The sequence below is a fragment of the Equus caballus genome, chromosome 16, assembly GCF_041296265.1.
Source record: "Equus caballus isolate H_3958 breed thoroughbred chromosome 16, TB-T2T, whole genome shotgun sequence".
Taxonomy (NCBI): Eukaryota; Metazoa; Chordata; class Mammalia; order Perissodactyla; family Equidae; genus Equus; species Equus caballus.
Genome location: NC_091699.1, coordinates 95,775,839 through 95,802,355, shown reverse-complemented (window position 1 = coordinate 95,802,355; position 26,517 = coordinate 95,775,839). Strand labels below are relative to the sequence as shown.

Here is a 26,517-nt window from a genome sequence, read left to right as displayed (position 1 = left end):
ACACTTATGCCAGTCACATACATTGGTTTCCACAGAGACCAACCAAGATTTCCAACAGTTACTGGCTTTATAATCTGACTTTCTAACAAAAACCAGCTTATTATATCCACGCAAAGCCCACAGTTGAGCAACACACAATAGCAGCAAAGAATGAATGTTGTGAGCCAAAATCAATCCAATTATTTGTGATGTGACTTAACCACTTTTTAGAGGGTAAAAACTGGAGGGTCATATTTTATAGCCCCACCCATGATCTGGAATGTTCCTTCAATTAACAATTATGCTAAATTTACTAAATATATCATTTAGTTGTCTAAAATTGACAAAGCCTTTGTTTCTATAAAATGATTATTTTGTAATTTAACGTTTAGCTAGTAATTAAAAAAATGCCTTTAGGTGGGGTGAGCCAATTTATTCTTACTTTGCTTGTTCTTCAACTTTCTTTGCTGTCATGGTGGTTGTTGCTTTAAACTTTCTGAGATAGTGTCTAAAATGAGGTGCTCAAGTAACTAATCTTGATATATTATACAAGTTAACAAACATTTGTGTGTCTACCACGTAAAACACTCTAGCAAGAGGTAAAAAAAAATAGTAAATAGATGGTGCTTTCCAGTAGATCTGTCTGTTGACTGGGAGAGCCCAGCTGTGATGTGACGCTTTCGTGAAAGGTGGGCAAAGAAGTAGATAAGTTATCATATGTGGTGATCTGTGTGAGGCGTCTTGGGCTTACAGAGAAATCTAACATTATTTGGAGCGATCTGAATTCCACAAGGCTTAAGGCCAGAAGGAAGACTTTACCTGAATCTTGGAAGATGAGAATGATTTCTATAAGAAGGAGGAGAGCAGCGAAGGGACTTCCAAAAAGGGGGAAGAACATGAAATAAGGTTGTAGGTATGAGATAAATGACATACTCAGAAAACCACGAGTCATGCCTTGGATTAAGTAGCCAGTTGCAAGATCTCAGAGAGATAAAATGAGATCAGAATCGAGGGCCATGAAGATTACACTAAGTCATGTACATTGTTGTGGTGGTGTTAATCTGTTCATGGGGAACCATTAAATGTTTTTGAAAATAGTTACTTAAATTTGAAACATAATTTCTGTAATAGAAGAAATATTTGGGTAGATTGGCAAACACATCTTTAAAAAAAATTCTGGTAAAATATACATAACATAAAATTTAACGTCTTAACCATTTTTAAGTGCACACTTCAGTGGCGTTAGTACTTCCACATTATTGTGCTACCATCACCACCAGCCATCCACAGAACTCTTTGCATCTTGCAAAATGGAGCTCTGTACCCACTAAACAAAAACTCCCCATTCTCCCCTCCCCAGATCTTTTTTTTCTCTAAATATAAATAAAATAACAGGTATATAAGAAACAAAATTTTCGCGTGAGTAGTGAGAAATATACAGGCTTTAACGAGTGGGTATCCTGCACCACAGTCACATGTTTCTTTCTTGTCATCTCTCTCTATACATAGATAGATAAATAGATAGATAATATGTAGGCTCACACAGATACACAACATATATATGTACCGCACACACACACACATATATTTTTTTCTGTAGATCTAAGAAAGTGAAGAGGCTTAGGAAAGAATATGACTGAAATGACCAAGTAGAGAATAGATTTCATTAGGAAGATGCCCTAGGGCTTAGCCATCAAGGACTTTGACCAGTAATACTGACCACTGAACATAAAATATAATGGTCTTGGACACAAAAGTATCATGTAGGTAGAACACAAAAGGGTTATATTGGATAACACAGTAAGAGAGAATAGAACCACTTTTATGGCTCACCTGGCTGGTGTGTTGACGCTGCCAGAATTTAGGGGCAAAGGACTTAGTATTCAGTTATGGTCCCACACACAACCTCCTGGCCAGGAGCTCTCTCACTGTGCCATTGCCTGAGAGAGGCCCCAGATGGTCAAGGAACTCATGAATGTATCCAGCTACTTTGTTTTAACAAGCTTCTGTGGCAACAGGAGCAGTCCAGGAAATTTCAAATGAGCCAGTCGTCTTTACTGAGCACACATAACATTTTCAGCCAGCTTCTGGGTTTTACAGATTACAATTAAGTTTTTACAGTGATGTATAGTAAGGAAGGACCAAGTTTTACATCTTACAGGAACGTGTGGTTATTTCTAACCACAATATTATGATATTTGCATATCTTATGGTATTGCCATGGGAAAACACAAATTTGTTTTCATGAGTTTACTGCAAAATCAGCTGTCATATATGCCTTAATTTAAAGATAATTAGCTTTTTTATAATTAGAAACATGAGGAAAAACATTGTAAAATACCCCAAAGTAAACAAAGCCAGTTGGCGAAGTAAATTACTTTTGATTTACATGAAATTTTATATGCTTAGAGATTTTTGTTTGAAAGACTGAACTTTTTGAATCCTAAAACAACTTTAATTCATTTTATTTCTTGTTTGCCTAATATTGACTTTCTTGCTCTTTATTGCTATCACCACCTCCCCAATACTTTAAAAAATTGCATTTTCATCTCTCTTATGGTCATTAGGCTTTCCAAAAGAAGAATTCAGTTCTACTTTGTGGAAGATGTGTTAGTGATCTGTAAGTTATATTGCAATAAGTTCCCTATGTGACAAGTGTAATAATGAAAATCATTCTCATTTGGATTAGAAAGTTGTGGTTCTTACCGGCCATTGTGTGTTCCTGAACCTGAGGATGACGTTCCAGTGTGATCTCGTAATCCCTAAACTGGGACTTGAATTACAAAGTCTTGCATCAACCAGTTAAGAGAATAAATTTAGCGGAGTAAGGGCTGGGCAGGGTGTGGGAAACGCTATCTGCCCAAAAATTGGGGATTGTTGCTTCTGATATCACGGGAGCCAGAGGAAAAGAACTCTGAGCTCCCTTTGCTTGTCTATCGAATTGAGATGTCCAAGTCCAGTCTTTTGCAATAATTTTATATTTTAGTTACATTTCGGTTATTTTATTTATCAAAAGCAGGGGCAACTTTATGCTGGCAGCCCCAACATTTTCAATTAGAATCCGGCACCGCTCCTCATTAAAGAGCGTCCGTAGCTGATCACTGCCTCTTTCTACACTTGTTGTTGTTGTTTGACAGTATTGGTGGGAGATTAAGGTCCCTTTCAAAAATGATGAACAAGACAGGCACTTTTCCCAGATAATTCCACATATGTGCATACATTCACAATCATGAACAATTTCAAGTAGTCCATACACCTCCAAAACTCTATCCATGTACCCCTAATTTAGAGCCTGCAGCTTGAGGCACCAAATCCTTACTTTCAAGCTCGTCCTCTAGGACTGGAGCATCTCCTATCTATCTTAATCTCTTCTCCCACTATTCATAAAATTAACTGTTTGCTCAAGTCACTATGATTTCCTTACAGTCTCCAAAACAAGTCATAGTGACATCTCCCTAAACTCTACTGCCACCATCCTCACCTGGATCCTGGATAACCTTTGTATGTTTTTCTCCATATATCCTTGGTTCTAGAAAATCAAAGTTTAAGCTGTCTTTCTAAGAAACAAAAATTCATGGTACCAGCCCACAGTGGATTCTCCCTTTTTTGCAATTTTAATTTGTGATGCATTGCATGTTGACGAAGATACTACAGTACCTCTTAAAGTAATAATGTTTTCTTGGGTGTGTGGTGGATACCCTCAAGAAGATTGTGAACTCCAATAGCATAGGGTTATACTTCACACTTAGATTCTTTCAGTTAGAAACTCTCCAATGAAGCAAGATGCTGTTGGGGATGCTGTTGAGTTTACTGTGAAGCGTCCTCTTAAGGAGGACCAGCTGGGGCATAGTCTAGCCATGTGTCACTCTAGCAATTGACTTGTTTTACCTTATGGTTATTTGAACCTCATAGCTAATTTCCCTCTCCTCTTTGTTTGCTAGAAAGCTTAGAGCGAAATTTGTGGAATTTTGGCATCAGTGTAGGGCTTCATGACATGTTTTCATCCTGTTTTATCATCTTTCATTTTTCTTTTATGCAAATTTCCTCACTGTGTTTATCTTCTGATAATATTGAAACCATCTACATGTCCTTCTTGGAAAAAGTTAGAAAAGCACACGATAAATAAAATATATTATTTGCCTCCTCCACTGTGTTATGGCAATGCTTGAAGAGGAAGAATGATTATGAAAGACCAGGTGAGGAAGGAAGGAAAGAAGGAAGACAGGCATAATTTGGAATATTACTTTCACTAATTTCAAAAGGAGTAATTTTTCTGGGTGGGTTAGACTAGTTCGGGTTAAAATAGCAATTCCCCATCTCAGGCACTCTCCTTTCCCATTCCTGTATTATTGGTCTCTATAGGACTTATACCTGGCATATCTCATTTGTTCCATTTTCGTTGTCTGTATCCTCCTACTGGAACGTCAGCTCCATGAAGAATTTGTTTGTTCCTTACATATCCCCACAACTTGTCACAGGGCCTGGCCCCAATTAGATACTCCATAAATATTGAATGAGTGAATAACAAAGAAATCACAACAATAGCATATGGATACAGGGTAGAAATAGTCTCGCTAAACTGGAAATATATCTTTTAGTTCTGTGTATTCCAATACCAGTTTGTGGATTTGGTTCAGTTATAATAATTTCCAACTTTATTTCCCTCCTTTATTTCCTTCATGATGATTTTGGGTTAAATGAACTACAGATGTAATGCCAAGTCCTTTTCTCAAATTCTATTAACAAAGATTTTTAAAAACTGTTTATTAACCAATTAGAATTCATGGGAAGAAGGGTTATTTCTGAAAATTTCTCCTATTCTCTCTTGTAACCGTTCTGAAAGGGCCTTTATTTCTGGATCAAGAATATGTTTCTTTTCACTTTTTAAAGATTATAAAATCTTCTCTAGACAGACCTGCAAACTTAAACAGATAAGACAGACCTTAATGGCTTTATTCTGTGACAATTTTGAATGAGTAACTGTTCTCGAATTGAAAGGTATTAGTGCTGGCTCTAAGTGTAACGAAAGTCCCTCAGGTTAGAGGTCAAGTGAAGTAGACATGGATCAAATATGTGATGATTTTATGAATGAGGACAGCTGTGTGCTAAAAACAGATGCAAACAACTCATATTTGCCATTCCTTTTCACTACTGGCAGACTTTCACCATTTACCTACATGACCTTGCCATTTCTTTAGTTTATGTTCCCTGCAGCTTCATATAATAGCAGTTTGATTCAGTTCTCTTTTGTACCTGTACTTCAAAAATTTCGTCTTTTTGAGCTCATTTTCATAGCAGGAAGTAAACGAACTCTTTTCAGGACAATCAAAGACATATGAGGTAGGTCATATTTACCCTCTAAAGATCCTGCATTTTGCCCATTTATGTCAATATTCTTCCTATTTTACTATGTGCTAGGCTCTAGGGGGGCTCCAAAGGGGAACAAGCCCTTAAGGAGCTCAGTCCAGTGGGAAAAACAGACACACACGTATCAACACTTTACAGCTGAAGCTCTGAGGTGGCGTGAGTCCACTGTGGAGCACGGAGGAAAGAGTGACAGATGTCCGCATGTGCTGACATTAGGGAACCTGGCAGGAAAAGGAGAGCTTGCAATGTCACAAAGGAGCTTTGGAGCATGAGAGGTGACCCTGTGCTGGGGAAAAAATGTGGCTAGAAATGCATCGTAGCAGAAGGTCGAGGGCCTGGTGGCCATGTTCAGTTCTGTGTAATTTTCCTTCTGGGTCCAGAGAGTGCTCAGTGCTCCTCTAGTAAAGAAATGTCAAGAAATCGGTCCCACCCACAGTCTGCTGGTCAGCAACGCTGGAGACCACGTGCTTATTTGAGAATGCTTAAGGTAGTGAAACGGTCTTAGGTATCAGAGGAAAAAGAATGATGTATTTTAAACATTTTTCATATAAAAATTCATAAAAGGAAGCAACTGACATACAAAATTCATTTAGTCACTCAACAAATTCATTGTACACAAGAGAATACAATGAAGATTGAGCTTCCCTCCTACTCAGACTCCAATCCTTCTCCTCAGAGATTGCTATTAGCAAATTTTTATGGTTTCTTTCCCCAAATTTAAAATATATAAAATCATATGCAGCTTCCAGGATCGGACCATGAAGAACTCCATAGCCCAGAAAACAAGCAACGCTGGCTAAGCTATAAAAAAGAGAAAGCCCCTGAAAAAGTCTCTAAGTTCATACAGCAAACGAAGAAACATTTACTCCAGAAAATGTACTAAAATTAGACGAAAACAGAGAATCTGTGGCATTTGAGGCACAATCCTTTCCTTCCTTCTTGCCCATCTCAACTCAGCATGAGTACATTTCCCCCTGGCATGTCCTGCCCAAGGACATGGAGTTTGCTCACCTCAGCTCCCAATCAAAGGTTACTGAGATTGAGGCCGCTGGCCTTTCCCATCCCCTCCAACTCTAGAGGGGAGAGGCTAAAGTCATGGTGAGTGTGGCCAAGAGCTGAGGGGCTCCCTCTTTCGTCCCAGTCCTTACCAGTAGGAAGAAGCTATTCCCCAGGTAGAGCTGGCTGAGGATACTGGGAACCCAACCGCCCTCACCCAAGTGCCCTCATGGTGCAGAGGCTCCAAGCTGGGAGAGGCAAGCCAGGAAGACCAGAGGCTGCCTCCCGGCCCAAAGCACAGCATAGTGGCTCAACTTTAGCCCATGGGGAGAAGTGCATAAGAAAAGAGAGCGCAGAGCTCTCCCCAAAGGACCAGACTTTATTTGAATAAAATGTTCAATTTCAATTACATCTGAAAATCAATTAATGTAATATCTCTTATCAATAGAACAAAATATCTCACATGACCATCCCAATAGATGCAGAAAAAGTATTAACAAAATTCAACACTGATTCATGATAAAAACAGTCAACAAACTAGGAACGGAAGGGAATTTCCTCAATCTGATAAAGGGCATCTATGAAAACCCACAGCTAACATCATATTTAATGATAAAAAATTGAATGCTTTCCCCTTAAGATCAGGCACAAGACAAGATTCTTTGCTCTCTTAAGATTGTACTAGAGATAGTGTACACGCAGTAAAATTTTGCTGGATATTGCTGACATAGCATCCAAAAATGAACTGTTTAATTGTAATTGAGGTTGAACACTTCTCATATGTTGTTATTTTCAATAGTATTTTTGCATGCTGCCTGTTTATGTCTCGACCTGTTTTTATTTGCTCTTGGTTTTTGTATTGATTTATGAAAACTTTTTATATATTAAGAACCCTGTCTATATATTTTATGTATAAATGTTTTGCAAACTTTTTTCAGTTTGTCATTTGATACTTACTACTGATATTTTTTACCGTCTTAAATATTAAGTTAATTGCATTTGTTTTATGTTTTACATCTTTGTTAGAAAGGGTTTCCTGCTTTCAAGATTTAAAAAATAAATCCCTGGCTTGGTTGTTATAATATTTAAATTTTGGTCCATCCAGAATTATGATATAAAGATGACTATAGGAATCCAGCTTGTTCTCTCTAATAGTTGACCAATTGCTCCCTCACCATTAAAAAGAAAATCCGTCTTCTTCTTATCATATTGCAATGCCATTTTATCATTTATTAAATTACTATCTGGGTTTTTAAAAAATGTGTATTTGGGTTATTTATCATATTCCATTTCCATTGTTCCACGTAGGGAGAGGCAGTCCAACATGAGTCCTGACCATGCCTGAATAATCTTGCAGAGTGTGCAAGGCTCACATACTTCCTGATACCGAGCAGTCTCCGCATCTAGTTACACAGGTCAACACTACCCTAGAACTGTTCGCTTCCCGGGACAGGAGCTGGGGGAGACGGGCTTGTTCATTACTTGCTACAATGTTTACTGTTTGCTCAAAAAATGCTAGGCCCTTTGCCCTGGATTCCTCCCCTTAAATAAAACCCTCTGCACATGCAGGTGTCATCTGGGCTCATGGCGCAATCCCAGCGGAATTTGTGGGCAAAGGTAAGCACTGCAGATATGCTGATGGTCATGCTGCTTGTTGTATTGTGCATAAAGAAGTCTTTCCTCTGACGAGGGAGCTTCACATCTCCTGTCAGCATCCTTGAAACAGTCACAGGCTAGCTGATTAGCTTGTACATACAGTAAAATCTCAAACTCTTCAAAGTTTTTGGCAATCTGAATGTTTATTCATGTTAAACTGTTTTAATTATTATAATTTTAAATATACATTTTAATAAATGGTAGGATTATGCCCTCCAATATTTTCTCTTCATTAAGTTTCCTGATCGTTTGATGTCCTTGTTTAACCTGAAAATAAAACCTGGCAGTAATTTTGTTGGGTTCACTTTGAATAAAAATAAATTGATTTAAGGAGAATGAACATCTCCAAAATATTTCTAAGAACTAGATATGTGTTACTATTTATTCATGTATTTTGGTATGATGCTCAATGGCAGTTTTTTAAACTTAGGCCCTGCATACTTTGCTAGTTATATTATTTTGTAGTTTATAGTTTGTTTTATTCTTAAAGATTGAATTTTTAGATGACTTTTTTATATTGGTCAAGGTGGCTAGATTATGTTGTGAAAACAAAAATGCCAAAATTTCAGTAGCTTAAAACAGTTTTTTTTCTTACATACACTAGCTACGCTTCTAACACGGGTTGTTGGGAGGGGAGCTCTGGGTCGAGCACGGATCTCCAGCTGAGATATCTGTTATCACTCAGCACCTAACTGCTGAGTCAATGCCAAATACTTGAGGATTTTGATTCAGGAGCATCCACTTTCAGTAGCAGTTTTTGTGTTAGATAACTCCAGCTCTCATAGCAGTGAAACACTCAAAAGTCAATGACTTAACACATAAAAATTTTATTTCTTGCACACATAATAATTCAGTTTATGTTTTTCAGTTAGCCAGAATGACAAAGGCTCATTCTATTACGTGGCCCCATCATCTTCAACACAGGGTTCCTAGGTGTCTCTGAAGGTTGTCTTTATTCTATTTGTAGGAGGAGGAGAGACACCTCTAACTGCAAGAGAGAATGTGAAAATAGTCCAACTGTGGGTCCGGGAAGAAACTAAAATGTACGAAAAGCTGATCGAGAGCACAAAATTTGCTAAGCTTGTCATTTGCAATATCTTGGAGACTGAGCGTGTGTCAACTGAGGCCGTAGCTACAGGAAAAGTAGTTGGAAGAGCCTCAGTGGCCTCTAGCCTGCTGTGGCAAGAAAGATACGAGCTTAAGCAATAACTGCCAGGTTTTTCAACAGAACTTGGAAGAATTGGAACAGATTCGAGAAATCAATGGCCTTATAGGATTAGAAAATGAAAGTGATTCTGAGCCTCCAACAGTAAGAGGTGATTGAAAAAGGCTCCAAGCGTGTATTAGTCTGCCCAGGCTGTCATTACCAATACCAAGCCTAGGGAGCTTCAACAACAGGGATTTATCTTCTCACAGTTCTGGAGGCTGGAAGTTCAAGATTAAGATGCTGTCAGGATTGATTTCTGGTGAGACCTCTCTTCCTGGCTTCTCCCTGTGTCTTCAAGTAGGCTTTCCACCGTGTGTGTGCTGAGAGAGAGCTCTCTGGCGTCTCCTCCTCTTCTTACAAGGACACCAGACCTTCCAGATTATGAACTCACTCTGAAAACCTCATTGAAGCTTAATTAGCTCCCCAGGGGCTGCATCTCCAAATACAGTCACATTGGGAGTTACGGCTTCAACATATGGACTTTTAGGGACACAGAAGGGCGAACAGAGTCAAGTTTTGCTGGCCTGTAAGCCATTTTGTCTCTTTGATATGATTTTTCAAATCTGTTTTAGACTTTGCTGTATAGTTGTCTTTTCTACCTAATTCCCAAGTTCTGAGAGAAACCTCACTTTTGATCCACATACTGGCTAGATTCAGTTGTCTGGAAATTACTTCTCTTCTGCCCATATTCAATTCCCCCTGAAGCAAAGAGTGCAAATTTCACAGGTCATCTTCTGTAAAATTGGTTCAAGTTGCTACCTGGCGCTGGTGGAGTTATTCTTGGTTTGCTGACTCATCATCTTTCTCATTATCCAAGATTAAGGTGTGCATCCTGAATGATGGTGACTTCATCAAGGCAAGTGTGATCTTTTGGTCCTTATTAAGGTGGTCAGTCTCTTTTTCCCAAGCTGTACTTATTTATTTTACTATATATACTTAAAATAGTTTAAGATTAGTTTAAAATTCCAGAACCAGGCAGACTTTATCTCAGGCTACTACAATAATTCTCAGATATATTATCAACACTATTGTAATAAAACCTTACAATACAGTCTTTATAATATAATGGAATATGGGAAGTTTTCAGAATATTATTGATTAGTAATGCCCTGATTTTCCAAAAGAGTATTCTGGAAGCTGACCTGAGATGATTTTAATACATAAGTCCAGCAAAATTCCAGATAGGATTTTAGAAATAATTGTCTTCTATCATCTCAAAACACTCATCAAAACAAAATTTATCTGATGCAGGAATAAACAAATTAAGTGCTAAAATGGGGTATAACAAGAGCAGAATCGCCAGGAAAGCAATGCAATGACTAGAGAGTTACCTCATCAATCAGGAATAGCAAAGAATAAAATAAAATAATCAGGAGGAAGAAATTGATAGATATTGCCTATTAAGATATTAAGGAAGTGGTCCATGAATTGTCCATCTTAATTCCAAAAGGATATGAAAGAAGTTGAGATTCAGGGCATCTGCTGATGGGGTATTGAGTGAGAACTACTATTATTATAACTGTAAGCCTATTAAATGCATTAAATGCAACGCTGGAATCGTCTCAGAAACTTAGGTTATATCAAAAAGTTCTTAACAGGTCAAATAGATCATATTCAAGAGAGAAAGAAAGAAAAAGCCCTGGGTTTGTATATATAAGAAAACTTTATAATGGCAAAAGAAGGAGGCATGGATTTACAACTCTAGAAAAGGAGGGGGGGAGGAGCAGGAGCAGGTCATCTTGGGGGAAACTGTCCGACTTCAAGATCTCTGTGAACCAATACTGTCTCTCAGATACTCAGAGCTGCCACGCTGGCATCAACATCGCCCCCAAAAGCCATTGGAAGTGAAGACAGTATTCACAGAATTATAGAATTTGAGTCTAGAGTTGTAATTATCCCACACTCTTTGGGCAAGAACTCAGCTGGAAGGATTATGTGAGATTCTGAGTGCCATGTTTTCAAAGGACACCGAGCTGCTCTATGTGTAGAAGGGCTGAGCAAACCCGGTGGTGAAAAATTTGGGACTATTTTACAGGATAAATAGTGAATAGACCCAATAATATTTCATCTTGGAATGAGATAGCTTTGAGTTAAATATGATGGTTGATTTATTGAATTAAAAATATTTGAAGGGTTAATATGTGGACATTGGATTAGAATTCTGTACCTATACATTATGCTCATCTAGGAATCCACCTGCTTTCTGGAGACTCCTCCAAGACTAATATTTTATAATTCTAAAAGTTAAAGATTTCAATTAATCTGTGCAAAATCGTTCAGAATAACAAGGACTAAGCTTCGGAAATATGGTAGCTTTGAACCAATGTAAAAACTTCCTTAATAGAATCACAATGTAGACAGGTTAGGAGTACAAACTCTTGAGATAGACCATCAGGTTCAAATCTCATCTCCACCACTTACTGTGTGACAAATGGCAAATTACCCTTTCTGTGCCTTAGTCTGCCCACCCATAATAGTAGCACCTAAATCATAAGTCTATATTGAAGAGTTAAAATATGACTTAAAATGCTACCAGGCATATCGTAAATTCTACATAAATGTTAGCCATTATTATTCTTAAAGTTGTTGGGCAACAGAACAGGCTGTCTTACGAGCAATCACGCTGGTGGGGCCATGTTGGTCAATCTTGCTCAATGATTCCTTGATTTCTTTGTCTCTTCGTCATAGAGATGAACCTAGTTGGAAAGATATGAATAGGAAATAGTCATGCCTAAGAGAGTTCGGTGTCTTCCTGCCTCTATCCTACAAGAGGAGCAAGGGAGAGTGGTGAAGGTGCTGGTTTTCCCACAGGAGAACCATTGATTTTTGTAAATAAATATAAAGTTAAAATAAAGTATAAGTACTGCCATCCAGAAAACTTTACAGAGTAAACAGTTGAATGTAAGCCACTGGATTAGTGTCATTTCTATTGTGCAGGGGAGTGAGAGTGAGGCAAGATGACTTCTAGTCCTAGACGCAGATGCAGCATCTGGATTAGCACACAGGCAATGGATCTTCCATCGCTGATTTCGAATGCCATCAACTCGCAGCACACCAGTGGAACGAAATCACCTCCTCATACAAAGTAAATCACTAGAGCTAAAGTTATTGGACTATCACAAGATGAATTAAAATTTATCTGCTTTCTGAATGAAGCATTTGAAATGCAAAAGCAAGGCTGATGTTTCCGTCTCCCTCTCAGAGGTCTGGCCTGGGCCTCTCCTACAGCAATTATCACCATCTCCCAGTTGATCTCTTGGCTCTGAAAGCACGTGATGTCGTATCATTTTCACATAGCCAAATGTTTTATCAAAGCACCTTGCCCAAGAAGTGAACTCAAACATTTTTGAATACATGCATGAAGTTACTTGTAAAAGCTGAAAGTATTGGATAGTGTTAGATGAACAAGAGTTTTCGTTAATACCTGTTTGTGCCCTCATTGAAGCTTGATATTGGGACATTTATAAAAAAGTTAAACAATTAAGCTCAGACTCTGAGCTTATTGAAAACATGAATGATTTCTAATTCACATCTGCATTCCAAGTTTCTCCTATGGTTCCAGGCACATATATAACAGTAGGTGCACAAAAATGTTATCAAATTCAGGCCCAATCTGATCAATTATTGAAGATTATCTGATACAACTACTACTAATAACAACAACAATCAGGAAAATAGCTTTTGATATTTCTTAAGATCTTTTTATAATTCACCAGGGCAAATACTTAAAATGCATTATTTTATTTAATCCTCACGGCAAATCTATGACATATGTATTGTTAAACACTGTATGAATCTAACATAAGGACACATCACTGGATTTAGGGCCCGTCCAGATAATCCACTCAAGATCCTTAAGTTATTTATATCCACAAAGACCCTTTTTCCAAATTAAGTCATATTCACAGGTTCTGGGGGTTAGGATATGGACACATCTTTTTGGGGGCCATCATTCAACTCACTACACTGTTATAACAAAAGACCATACGCCTAGTGGCTTAAACAATACAAATGTATGGCCTTACAGCTCTAGATGTCAGAAGTCTGCTACTAGGCTCACCAGGTTAAAATCAAGATGTTGGCAGGACTATGGTCCTTTCTGGAGACTCTAGGATTGAGTCTGGTTCCTTGCCATTTTCAGCTTCTAGAATGCACCCACATTACTTGGCTCATGGTCTCCTTCCTTTATCTAAAACAAACCACACTGCATGTGATGCTTCTGTCATCACATCTGTCTCTGACCACAGGTAGGGAAGGTTTTCTACTTAACTTGACCACGTCTGCAAAATCCCTTTTGCCATGTACAGTAACATATCCAGAGGTTCCAGAGATTAGGACATGGACATCATGAGGGGGCTATTATTCTGCCTACTGCACAATGTCTAACACCTGGTGTTACTTCAGAACCATGTTTGAAGACAGATTTAAAGATCGGTGATGCTACTACCCTCACAGGAGCTGAAGATAGTGTCCTTATCAATGGAAGCCCGCAGACACATCCCAGACAACCAGAAACGTGTCTTATCAGGGCTACAGTCCCTGTTCTGCTAGTCTTCTTCGGCTCACTGCTATTTCCAACATAAGCTCCAGATCGTCCCTGATGAAACCTAAACCATCTGAAGAGATGTGATCGTTATGAAACTCCTATTCAGACCAGGCCATGGTGGCTCCTCAAGGTGCCACGATGGTGGACAGCTCTCGCATAGGATCATCGTCACCCACAATAAATTTGCTCTGCTCCACCAGTGCTATAGTTCTTTAAATACGTTAACGTGAATATTTACCTAAGGGGCAAGATGGTCACTGGGATGGCTGCATTGAGACAGACTCCTGCTGTCCCTTGACTCATGGACCCTAAACTGCCAATCCCCCTTCAACTGTGGTCTGTTGTCAGGGAAAAACAAGTCTTGCTTTTGTCTACAGAAGTGACATTCCCTGGCCAGGGCCTTTGGTGAAGGTCATCCTGGTCTAACTGAACAGGTTTTATTTTATTTTTTTTAAAGATTTTATTTTTTTCCTTTTCTCCCCAAAGCCCCCCGGTACATAGTTGTGTATTCTTCGTTGTGGGTCCTTCTAGTTGTGGCATGTGGGACGCTGCCTCAGCGTGGTCTGATGAGCAGTGCCATGTCCGCGCCCAGGATTCGAACCAACAAAACACTGGGCCGCCTGCAGCGGAGCGCGCGAACTTAACCACTCGGCCACGGGGCCAGCCCCTAACTGAACAGGTTTTAAACACTGGACTTATCAGAGATTGTATGAAGCCAATTTTCTTTCCAAAATTTATTTTAATAATTTTGCCACAATTAGTTTCTGTTGGATGAAATTTAGAAAGCTGACTGATACAGAAACTTTCTCAGTCTGTTCAATATGCTAGATTTCATTCTAGAGAAAGGCTTAGTCTTTCAATGTGATGTTAATTCTCTCAGACACTTCCGTTTTGCCTCTATATGTTGAAATATTTTAATTATAATATTGCTGCTTTCCATCAAATTGCAATGACCTAATATGTCATTTCTCTTTGATGTCTAGTTAGTATCTGGCCTAAAGAACCAAAAAAAAAAAAAAGCAGAAAAATTCAGTCTAAAGAATGACAAAAATAAAATAGATTGTCTACAGCAGGTCATAAGAGAGACACCACAGTCTATTACAATGACCTTCTGCAATTTCATTAACATCTCTGGGTATCAGTTTCTAAATTTTTTATTGTGACAAACAAGGGATATGAAACCCAATATTATATGTAGAAATGTTATTATGCCTCTCATTTAGTAGGTACTTGATAAATGATTGTTGACACAACATACATCTTGATAAAATTATTATTTTATATGATTATTTATGATTTTCAATAACAATTTTGAAAAAGATTGAAATCTTGTAGAAGAACTAACATCTGGTTCAGAATGATTACTGTATGTAGTTGGGATGTTATGAAGGACAGCATAAATCCACAGCATTCTAAGATCCAAGTCTTACAATAGATCCCTACTGGTTAAATATGTAAAAATGACTCTTTTACTCTTTAAAAAATTTTCTGCTTTGGAAAAAAAGAACTATGAGCTAATGGGCTGCCTAGTGAAACAAAAGAGCTCAGTGCTTAATTTATTACCTGACTGTTTCTCTTGATCCCTAAAGATCACCTCCTGCATTGACCTGGAATGCACTGACCATGAGCCAAGCCCATGATGTGGGTCTTAAGCATTTATAATTATTAATTCCAGATTTGGGCTTTGAGACTTGTATCACTCAAGGTCCAAACAGGAAAATAGAAAACTCTCTAAGAATTTAAAACAGAGGGGATTTGGTTGCACAAGTGAAGAGATGGCTGAGAAGTCAAATAGAGTATATAAAGGCAACCCAGAGGCTAGCAATAGCAGGAAGCTACCATCAACCTAGGCTGCAGAGTCAAAGGGAGAATGTGCTGTGAAATTCTAGGGGCTGAAGTCACTAGAGGAAGCTAGAAACACATTAGCCCTGTCTGGTGTGAACTAGAGCCATAAGGAAACAGATCTATGGCTGGAGACACCACCCAAGGTGAGAAAGAGAAAGTCATCACCCAAGGCAGAGACAGAGGGAAAGAGAAAGAGAAAGACAGAGAAAAAGAGAAAGAGACAAAAAGAAAGAGAAAGAGAGAGAGAAAGAGAAAGAGAGAAACAGAGAGAAAGAGAAAGAGAGATACCAGACAAAGACAGAAAGAAAGAGAAAGAGAGAGGAAGAGAGAGAGAAAGAGAAAGAGCGAGGGGGAGGAAGAGAAAGAGAAAGAGAGAGAGGGAGGAAGAGAAAGGGAAAGACAGAGAGAAAGAGAAAGAGACACCAAATTACCTTGGCATCTTTCTCCCATCCTTCAGTCTCCTGCAAGTGCCTTATATTGGCTGAACACAACCAAAAGTCAGCTGGGTAAATGCAGTCTGCAGGGATTAGCTGCTGTGAAAAAGAGCAGAAACGGACCGAAAATATGGATCTGAATGCTAATAGGTCCAGAACTGGCTCTCTGCCTAGAGGAGTATTATTTGCTCCCAGAATGGATCCAGTTCTTACAAAACATTCAATAGAGTGGGAACCAAAGTAAAGGCATCGTGGGTCTTCCTAAAGTTCATTCCTCAAGTTCAGTAAGGTCTAACTTTATCAACTCCATCAAGAAATCCAGTGATCTTACTTTATTCTCCACTGTCGCCTTTCCAAATCTTTCTCTTGAATTATTGCAGTAGCTACCTCAGTAGGCTCACCATCTTTTATACTGTGGAAAGTCTGATGGCGCTCATCAGACGAGAATTCTTTTCCAATTACAAAGTGGATTACATGGCTCTTCACTCATCACTTCCCTCCTCAGTGCCTTCCTTTGCTCCTGGAATAAAGATCCCCATCTATGACTTGACTGTGAGGCCCTCTGTGGCTGGCCTTCCAGGTGCATTTTCTCATACTTTGTTTCAACCGTTCTGGCATTTTTATAGCTAAAAAACATGTACCATTTTACCTTTCATTAGAGGCTCATCACATGGGATAGTCCCTCTACTTGGAATGCCATTTACCCAATTAACTTTAACTCTTTTTTTCGGTCAGCACTCTCTGACCGTGGTTATGTGTCTTTAAAACACTGTGCACCTTTCCTCATAATTAGTTACTACATATTGTAATTACATGCTTGAAATGGGGGTGTTTCATGATGGCTAGTCTACCTGAGAGAGTCCTAGGTTCTTTCTCTTTCCCAAAACCAACGTCCTTCTCTGCTCCCTTCTTGTGTGAGCCTTTGTCAAAGTCCCCCTCATGGAAATCACGTTGGGGGCTTCCCGCTCCCTCCTGCCAGGATTCTGCCTGGCACACACTCTTCTGGTTTCACAGGGCAGTAAAGCAGTTTCTTTCTGTTTTGACATGGGCACAAAGTCCCAGAGTGTGAATCAAGGGAAGAGATGGAAGGGAACAGATATATCCATGCATGTAGCACGTGCAGTCAGTTGACTTTGGACAAAAGTGCCTAAGCAATTCAATGGAGGACAGTCTCTTCAAATAAAAGTGCTGAAAAGTTAAACAGCCAGAGATGAAAAAAAAAAGCACAAATCAAAGTATACCTTTATTTCATACTATGTGCAAAAAATTCACTTGAAATAGATCATACATCTAAATGTAAAAGCTAAAGCTACAAAACTTCTAGAGGAAAATATAGGAAAAATCTTTGTCATCTCGGGTTTGACAAAGATTTCTTAAACATGACACAAAATACATGAATGGAAATACATGAAAGGAAAGTTAACAAATTAGACTTTATCAAAATTATACTCCTTAGCTCTTCAAAATATACTCTTGAGAAAACGATTATGCACACCATAAACTGAGAGAAAATATTTGCAAAACTATTATCTGAAAAGCACTCATATCTAGAATCCGTACCTCTTAGCACTCCACAATAAGTCGACGTGCAGCAGCACTGAAAAGTGGGCTAAAAACTTGACACACTTCTCCCAGGAAACACACAGATAGCAAAAAATCACATAAAAATAGGTTCGGCATAATTAATCATTAGGGAAACGCTAATGAATTTCATAATAACAGTCCACCATCCTCACAATAAAATGGCTAAAATTTGAAAGTCTGACCACTCTCCATCTTGGAGAACATGTGAAGCCCCTTAAACTCTCATCCACGGCCGGTGGGAACGCAAAATGGTGCCGCCACTCTGGAGATAGTTTCACAACTTCAAAAGTCTTAAACATACATTTACCCGATCACTCAAACATTGTTCCAGGTATTCACCCAAGACAACAAAAGCTTTGCACTCAACGATCACAATGGCTTCATTTGTAATACCCAAATCTAGGAAGAAGTCAAATGTCCATCAAAATACGAATGAGTAAAAAAATTGCGGTTTATCATACAACAGAATACTATTCAGCAATAAAAAGGACAACTATTAATACAGACAGCAGTGTGTCTAAATCACAAAATAAACATACTGAATGGAAGAAGAAAGACCAAAAAGACAATATACTATTAGATTTTACATATATCAAATTCTATGAAATGCAAACTCATCTATAGTGGCAGAAAACAGATCAGTGACAAAACCCAGAATGGGGTGAAGGAGGGTTAAGAAAGGGAGGAAGGGATTACCAAAGAGTGCAAGGAAATTTTAGGAGGTGACAGATACGTTCTTTAACTGGATTGAGATGATGGTTTCATCTGCGCATATATTTACCAAAATCCATCAAATTTTAACCTGAAATATGTACAGTTCATTGAAAATCAATTATATCTCAATAAAGCTGAAAAAGAAAGAAAGGAAAAGAAAAAGAAGAAAGAAAGAAAGAAAAAGAGAGAAACAAAGAAAGAAAGAAAGAAAAAGAGAGAAACAAAGAAAGAAAGAAAGAAAAAGAGAGAAACAAAGAAAGAAAGAAAGAGAGAAAAAAAAAGAAAGAAAGAAAGAAAAAGAGAGAAAGAAACAAAGAAAGAAAGAAAAAGAAAGAGGGAAAGAAAGAGTCTTCCTGCCCAGTGCTGTACACTTAAAAAAAAATGAACTTAGTTTGGAGATCATTTTATTCCAATACATAGAAACAAGCTTCTTCCCCCTTAAACCATTGTTTTGTAATCCACTGGACGGATATATCATAATTTATTTAAATTTCCCACTGATATATATTGGACGTGTTTCCAATCTTTTAGTGTAAATAACACTCAGGTGATGAACAGACTAGTATATAAATTATTTAACATGTGTTCAACAATATCATAGGAGAAATCCACAGAAGTGGGTTTATGAGATCAAAGGTTTTATATATATTATATATTGTATATTACACATATATATTTTGCTGTTATTTGCCAAATTGACCTCCATAAGATTTGAACCAATTTACTCTCGCACAGCTTTATTTCTCCATTATTCACATTATACATCAATTTCCCTCTTTCGTATCTGAAGCCCTCCCCACACTTCTGAAAATACCTCCCAGTCATCAGTGTCTTCTTAATTCCGTGATTAAAATAGCTCTCAAATTCCACTGGCCTTGCTTTAGTTAAGACTTTTATTAAGACACTGAGACTCTTGAATAGACACTTACTTGGTCACTCCGACATCTCTGTTTCCTGTTTATCCGTCTTGCACACAATCACCACCTGTCTCGAATCATAGAACAGTCACATCACTGTTCTGGCGAACTCCGTCCAAGCTTCGCCACTAACCGCAGAACCCGGATATAAACACGTCCAGCTTTCCCGGATCTGCAGTCAGCTAGCCTTGAACATTTCTTCCTCCAAGAAGATTCTCACCACCTGCACGTTTTGCTTTTAACCTGCACTGAAATGGTGTCTGCCAAACACGCTGCTCTGTCACACTGCTCTGTCCTTGAGCCGCATTTGTGTGACCGGGGATGCCTCTCCCTCCCCTTCTCTGACTAGGGAATTTCTACTCTTCCATTAAGACACAATTAACTGTGGCATCAGTGATATGTGACTAGTCTTCTTGATGTTGCCCTTCACACCCTTCCTTCAAATAATCACAAAAAAAAAAAAGAGAGAAAAAGAGGAAGTCATCAATTCTGAAAAAGGAAGCATCTTGGAGGCAATCCTATTCACTGAAAGATTCATGACGCTGAGTTGAGCAATCACAATTCGTGATCAATAAAGTCTTTGCTCAGTGCATTAGCAAAACCACCTCACCCTTCCTAGACAAGGCGATCAGAAAACCACTGGGTCAAAGATAGTGAGGGAAGGCAGGCAGTGGCAACAGGAAGCTTCCTAGCTGACATGCCTGCTGGCGGTTGTGGTTTTGCACTTAATAAGTTTTATTTAAAGCGTCGGAAAACTGAGGATTAAGAGAAAATTTATGTCAGTTTACTTGCAACCTGTGTATACTTATTAAACTCTGGAAATTGGGGCTTTTGTCAAAATGCGATTCTGAGAGGTTGTTTTTATCACCATTTAAGTCAGAGTATTTAGAACTAAGAGGAAACCTACACTGTTTTGGACAAGTACTGGGCCTTCATAGATCTCTGTTCTTTGATCGGTAAGCAGAAAAAGATTAACAATATTCTTATTAAGGAAAAAAAACTACAGAGCAAAGAAAACAAAAATCATAGTTGACAGAAGAAAAAGGTACCCCTCAGACTTATTTACTATAGATATCAGAATGTATTTTTAAAAAGTTACTTTATATTAGTCTTATTAGGCTTCAAATGTTTTAAAAGAAAAAAAAAGACTATTTCAAGATAAAAAACCGCATTGAACTTTTTCAAGGAAACTAAAACTTTGCAGTAGAATTAAAATCCATGTTGTTGGCAGTGGAGAAATCTAAGTGCCGCAACAAATTATGGTAATTAGGAAAGTTATGGCTAGACAAATCCTAGCAAACATTTGAAGTGCAGAGATAGAAAGAAAAAAAGAATAAGGACAAAGCATTGAGAGAGAAGGACTGAGACATGCCCAAATTTTGTATCTAGTTACATGTTCATTCATGTGCAATGAAACAATTTTGATTATCAGGTAACCCATAACTGAAAAATAAAATTAATAAAAAATATAATTCTAATTTCATTATTACTTACATTATTCTAAGTATCTTGGCTGACTCAATAAAAACAAAGGATTTTTTTCCCCTGAAGAAGGAGTTATCATTATTAGAAAGGAGTAGAATTATTTTTGAATACATTTTATCTATATAACCATTAAGTTAATTGCATTAAAAAAATTCTTAGAATTAAAAATATTCTGTGAAGTTGGTAACTCAAAAAATATTTAAAAATTTATTTTCCTATATATGTCTACCTAATTTATGCCTCACATTTTCTATATCACAACAAAAAATAAAAACTAAGAATTATTCTACAAAAATGGTTTCTAACTATATGAAATGAAAGAGCCCTAACAAATTAATAGGGGAACCATTAGCACTCTACCAATAAAAGGAGTAGAGAACAGACGAACAAAATATTCACAGGAGAAAAACTACTGGCCAATTAAAGAATAAGAGAAAATGTTCTACCTATCTAGTTGTTACAGTTGTTGCTCTCTTGTGTAATATCCTCTTGTGTATATACACTAGTATAACCATCTCTTAAGATTATTTGACAACATATCAAGGTCCTGAAAAATTCATACCCTATGACCTATTAATTCTAGCTTTAAGACAATTTGCTATGGAAATAACCCAGAATTGACACATGCTCCAGCAGCTGAGAAGGCAGGAGGAGAATGAAATTAGAATATTTATTTCTAAAACCTCTCCTTGCAGCAGCGCCACCAGTTGGCTGTTTCCATCCACTTAAGGCCGCCGTTTTTACTGGGCTAACTTCTCCAGATTCTGGTTACAGCGCTCCCTAGGCTTGCTGACTGCCTCCTGAGGCCCACTCAGTCCTAAGGCTCCCTGCTTTGCTTGCCGGTTTCCCTTAACCCTGCCTCTACCTTTGTAAATAGCCTCTTCATTAAGCTTTCCTCAATAATACCGCTTGAATATGATGTCTCTTTCCTGGTACACCCATAAAATGTCATATATCCCATATCATTGAAAAATCAGAAGACCTTGCAACAAAGGATACTTATTTTCACAGCGCAGCTGCTGAGTGGCTCCTAATTAGTGGGGCTCCGAATCCTCCTACGGTTTTACTTCTCTTTTTGCTATATTATTACTACCGAGCCCACTGCAGGCAAAACAGGGAGGGGCTCTCATCTATTTCACCAACCTGTGTGCAGGAGGAGGCATACTCAATACGGCTTTTCGATACATTGTCTGTAAGTTAAGAGCAGCTGTGCAGGCCTGAGGTAGAACTGCAGGGTGGAACTCTGGTTACACTGATTCCCTGGTGTTTGTGTAGCTGAGCTGAAGAGCAGAAAGGAACTCATTGTGTCTTTCACTCATGTTCTAAGTAACCATTTCCTCTGCTTCTGACTGTCAGCCTCGTTGAGTATTCATAGGTTTTGTTCATAATCTTCATAATTTATGTTTTAATTTTAAGTTAACTAGTAGTGATATATAGTTTTTGTCCTCAAATCCTCAGCAAAAGGAATTTCCTAAGTATTAGCTAACTCTGGGCATATTTTATCAAGATTCATTTGCCCAGTACACCTAACCTATAACTCAGTAATTCAACTCCTAGTTATCTGCTGAAGATAAATGAGTGCATCTGTCTGCTAGAAAACAAGTACAAACATGTTCATAGTCGCTTTGTTCTAATAGCCAAACACTATAATCAACTTAAGCGATCATCAAGAGCAGAATAGTAGGTAAATTGCAGTAAATTCTTATAATGGACAACTACACAGTGACTAGAAAGAGAACATACTATTGATTTCCACAATAGCACAGACGAACCAAGTTATGTTGCATAAAGAAAACCAGACACAAAAGAGCACCTGCTGAATGATTCCATGTGTAAGAGTTCAAGAGCAGGAAAAACTAACGTGGTGATAAACGTCAGAATAATTGTTGTCTCTGATGGTGGTATTGAAAGCGGAGGACGTGCAGTGTTGGAAATGTTCATTGATTGATCTGGGTGGTAGTTACACAGGTGGGCAGATACGTAAAAATTCATTTAGCTGTATACTCATGATTTTTTCATTTAATTCACCTTAGTTTATGATTTTTACCTCAAGTTTAAAAGGTTTTTTTTTATAAGGAGAGTTTTAGTTGTACAGCATATCAGGTAAGTAACACCTTTATGAACTTTTTTCCTTAAACAAGGCTTATTTTTATGAACATTGTTCCATATAGTATTACTTACAGATCTATTTCTTCATTAAATCTTTATAAAACCCATGAAAAGTTCAAAGAAACTACATAAGTTTCCCAAAGAACTAAATAAATGGCTTCAATAGTAAATGGTGGGGCCAGGCTTTGAATGCCTCATATTATTATTATCTTAGATTGAATTCCTGGAAACATACTTTAAGATAAAGATTAGTTTGTCGGGGGTTTATTGGGAAGTGCTCTTGGAAACAACATCCATAGGGGTGTGCGAGGAGCAAGACTGGGGAGAGAGAGGTTCAATTTTGATGCCGTTGCAACAGAGGCCTCAGCTAATTCCATCGGGGACTCTGGAGATGGGATGGCCATTTCCACTTAAGAAGGGACTAGGCATTGACAGGCCATTGGATGTGGTCTGAACCAGGGAAATAATCTTGAGTAGGACAATTCCTTCTGGCTGAAGGCAATTCTGTGGGCCGTTAGTAGCCAACACCCTTAGAAGTTGGAAGAATAAGTGCCTGAGCCCTGAAGGGAGCACTGAGGTGGGAGACTGGCACATCCTCTGCAGATACGGACAGAGCTCTGCTCATTACTGGGGACACGGAAATCTAATCCAAAAGAATGTTGTAACGACCAATACGAGGGTGATGAGAACGCAAATTACAGATTTCCTGCCCAATGGTATTTTTTATATATTGCTTCCAGGCTATCATTGACTTTTTTCTTATGTCACAAATATTAAGTATTAAAGACAATTATTAAAATGTCTAAGGTCTCTTCTTGCTCAAAATTAAGATAATAATGAGAAATTTTTAACAGTGGTTAATGGTTCCACATTCTATCTTTAAAAGTGGGTATTTATAATTATCGACCAACCATAATTTGTGTGTTAATTTGATTCGTGGAATAACTCGTACTCTATTGTAAATCATGGCTTTGTAAGAATTTCTGTAAGTGATATTATTCATATATAATAGATACCTGTCATTTAGTAAAACACCAGGACTTAAAAGATACTCAGATTTTATCTAATTTGTGACTAGAATGATTAGCTTCAATGAAAATTCAGATATAAATGTATTTGTATATAATAAAAATATAAAGTAATATACATTGAAACAGAAGATTTGACAAAGAACTTAAAGTGTTTTAGAGAAATTTAACAATCTCCAAAAGGACGATGGTATAGATTTTTTTTTAATTAGAGAAAGTATATCTCAGTTGTGGGAATCAGAGACTTTTTTCCTTTTCTGGTAATATGTTAGTATTTTCCAAAATAAGAGGTATTTCTTTGAGACCCAGAAATATCATTTCAAAACAAAATTTAAAAAGGTGTGGTAGTGATGGCTGGAATGAAGGATCATGTGAGGACTTCCAGAGATGACAATTATGAAAATTGAATAAAATATTATAAAACAACCATTTAAAGAAGCTTGAAAGAATCCAAAAGCAGAAAGAGGCCACATGAGAGTCCACACTTGAAAATCTGCAATTGGAAGGTGCAAGAATTATGGGAATGTAGGATTCTGGCCTGAGGACGCTCCCCAGTATCCAGGGCAACAGCAGCAGAATCTGGCAGGAGAAAACCTCATCCTTATCAGTTCCAGACACTGGAGGTAAAAATTCAGGGCTGAAAAAACAGCCATGAATTTAAAGGGATAATTTTGGCAGCAAGAGAACTGCGGGGGTAATGATATCCAAAATCTGAGATTAACTCTGCCAAAACAATATCTGAAAGTTGAACTATATGTTCACAGGGAATACTCCAGAGCACCTAACGAGAAAAGAGAGAGGATATGACTGCACTGGGGCCAAATCTGTGAGTTTGTAACTGTTTTTTAGCTGAGTGCATTCCCCCAAGAGTGCACAGATTGAGTGCGTAGCAGAACACTGAAGCCTTTTAGGCTTGGGCAGAGCGTGATATCAACGGCTGCATGCCATGAAGAAGACAAATTTCACCGTTCGAACTCAGGTTAGTTACCTGCCCACTAGAATGTTAAACCAAAATCATCATAAGAACATAACACAATCCAGTTGCTACAATATTCAATTTTCAACCAAAAATTTCTAGACATGTTAAGAAACAGGAAAGTGTGACTCATTCTCAGCATAAAAGAATGTCGTAAGAATATGATTTTCACAAGACCCAGATGTTGGATTTAAAAAGATATAGCAGCTAATATACATGTTTTCAAAGAACTAAAATATTTTCAAAGAATTAAAGGAAGATATGGTTCCCTATGAATGAACCATGGGAAATTTCAACAATTTGAAAACTATAAAAAAGAAAAATGCTGAGCTGAAATGTGAAGTTAACTGTAGAGTTGGGCTTCTTTGCATCTGCCTTGCATATTCATAGTTCATTCTTAGTTCAGGGCCAAGCCAGAAATTGGGGCAGAGTTTAGGCACAGAATTTAAGCTTCTCCCTCAGTGAATTCCTCCTCTCTGAAAATTTTCTCCCTCACATTCATGTTGACCTATTCACATAGAAGTCAATCATCTCGTTCTTTTCTTTTTGCTGAGGAAGATTAGCCCTGAGCTAACATCCATGCCAATCTTCCTCTACTTTTTGTTATGTGAGCCACCAGCACAGCATGGCCTCTAATAGAGCAGTGTGGGTCCACACCTGGGAACCAAACCCCAGCTGCCAAAGCAGAGCGCACTGAACATAACCACTAGGCCACTGGGGCTGGCCCAATCATCTTATTCTTTATGCAAGCAAGAATGAAAATTCCTATTAAAGTTCTAGTTAATCCTAAGGCATAGACTAGACCCTGCTCTCAAGTTGTGTTTTTTGTTTTTTTGTTTGCTTTTTGGTGGGCATGTCTGTAGCCTATAGTTGTTATCTGCAAGAGGATTGATATAACAGGAGCTACTTGGCCATCATGGAATCAGAACTCTTTGCTCCATTTTTGACATATGTTTATTCATTCAATTATTCAAAAAATATTTTTAAATATTTGTTAGCACTGTGTGTCAAGCTTGTTCAAAGCTCTGGAGATAAGAGGGTGAGCCAGAGAAAGAACTTCCCTTATATTAATGAAAGAGACAAAAAATACAGAAGAACACAAACTAACGCATTACTCATACATGAAAATAAGTTCTATAGAGAAAGTAAAAGGGGGTGGAGGCATTTTCACTAGGTAAGAACGGAAGTCCTGTATGAGAAGATGAAATTTGAACTGAAGCATGAACAAAGAGAAGAGGAAGCACGTGATCAAGTGCAGAATTATTTCTTACAGAGAAAGAACAAGGACTGATGCCTTCGGGGGCCTTGAGAAAGGCGGCCAGTTTAAGTGAATGGTTTAAGTTTAGAATTGCCAGACTCAGTAAATAAAAATACAGTATGCCCAGTTAAATTTGAAGATGCTATCATAAGACATATTCAGTTTATTTTAACTGCAACAGAAAGCGCTGGAAGATTTTAAGCAAGACAGACATAATCTGCTTTTTTAAAAATTAAATTTAAAAAACACGTAGAATAACATGGAATGATAGAATTCAGAGAAAGGTTAAATTGGATAAGCTAGAAGCTGGATCCCTCATGGCAGTAATTGGTTTTTAATTCGTTTGTGAGAGAAGTGGAAAGGCAGGGATGTACCTGGCAGGTCTGGACAATAGGAAGTCAGCCTGGTCGAGTCAA

The 26,517-nt window shown here is 38.0% G+C and overlaps 1 long non-coding RNA gene across 5 annotated transcripts in view; it reads right to left on the bottom strand.

Moving 5' to 3' along the window:
• Positions 1 to 20,227, bottom strand: part of LOC102147441 (uncharacterized) — a 48,513-nt gene extending 28,286 nt beyond the window's left edge. The window contains exons 1-4 of one of the 5 annotated variants that reach the window (XR_011427412.1): positions 20,153 to 20,227; positions 19,258 to 19,312; positions 16,028 to 16,129; positions 11,818 to 11,901 (exon numbers count right to left, since the gene is read on the bottom strand). This is a non-coding gene — a long non-coding RNA (uncharacterized lncRNA). Of the gene's footprint in view, positions 1 to 8,811; positions 8,987 to 11,817; positions 11,902 to 16,027; positions 16,130 to 19,257; positions 19,559 to 20,152 lie in introns of those variants that run through there. The other 4 variants (XR_011427411.1, XR_288606.4, XR_288607.4 and 1 more) reach the window with 4 other exon arrangements.
• Between the last annotated feature and the right edge of the window lie 6,290 nt (positions 20,228 to 26,517).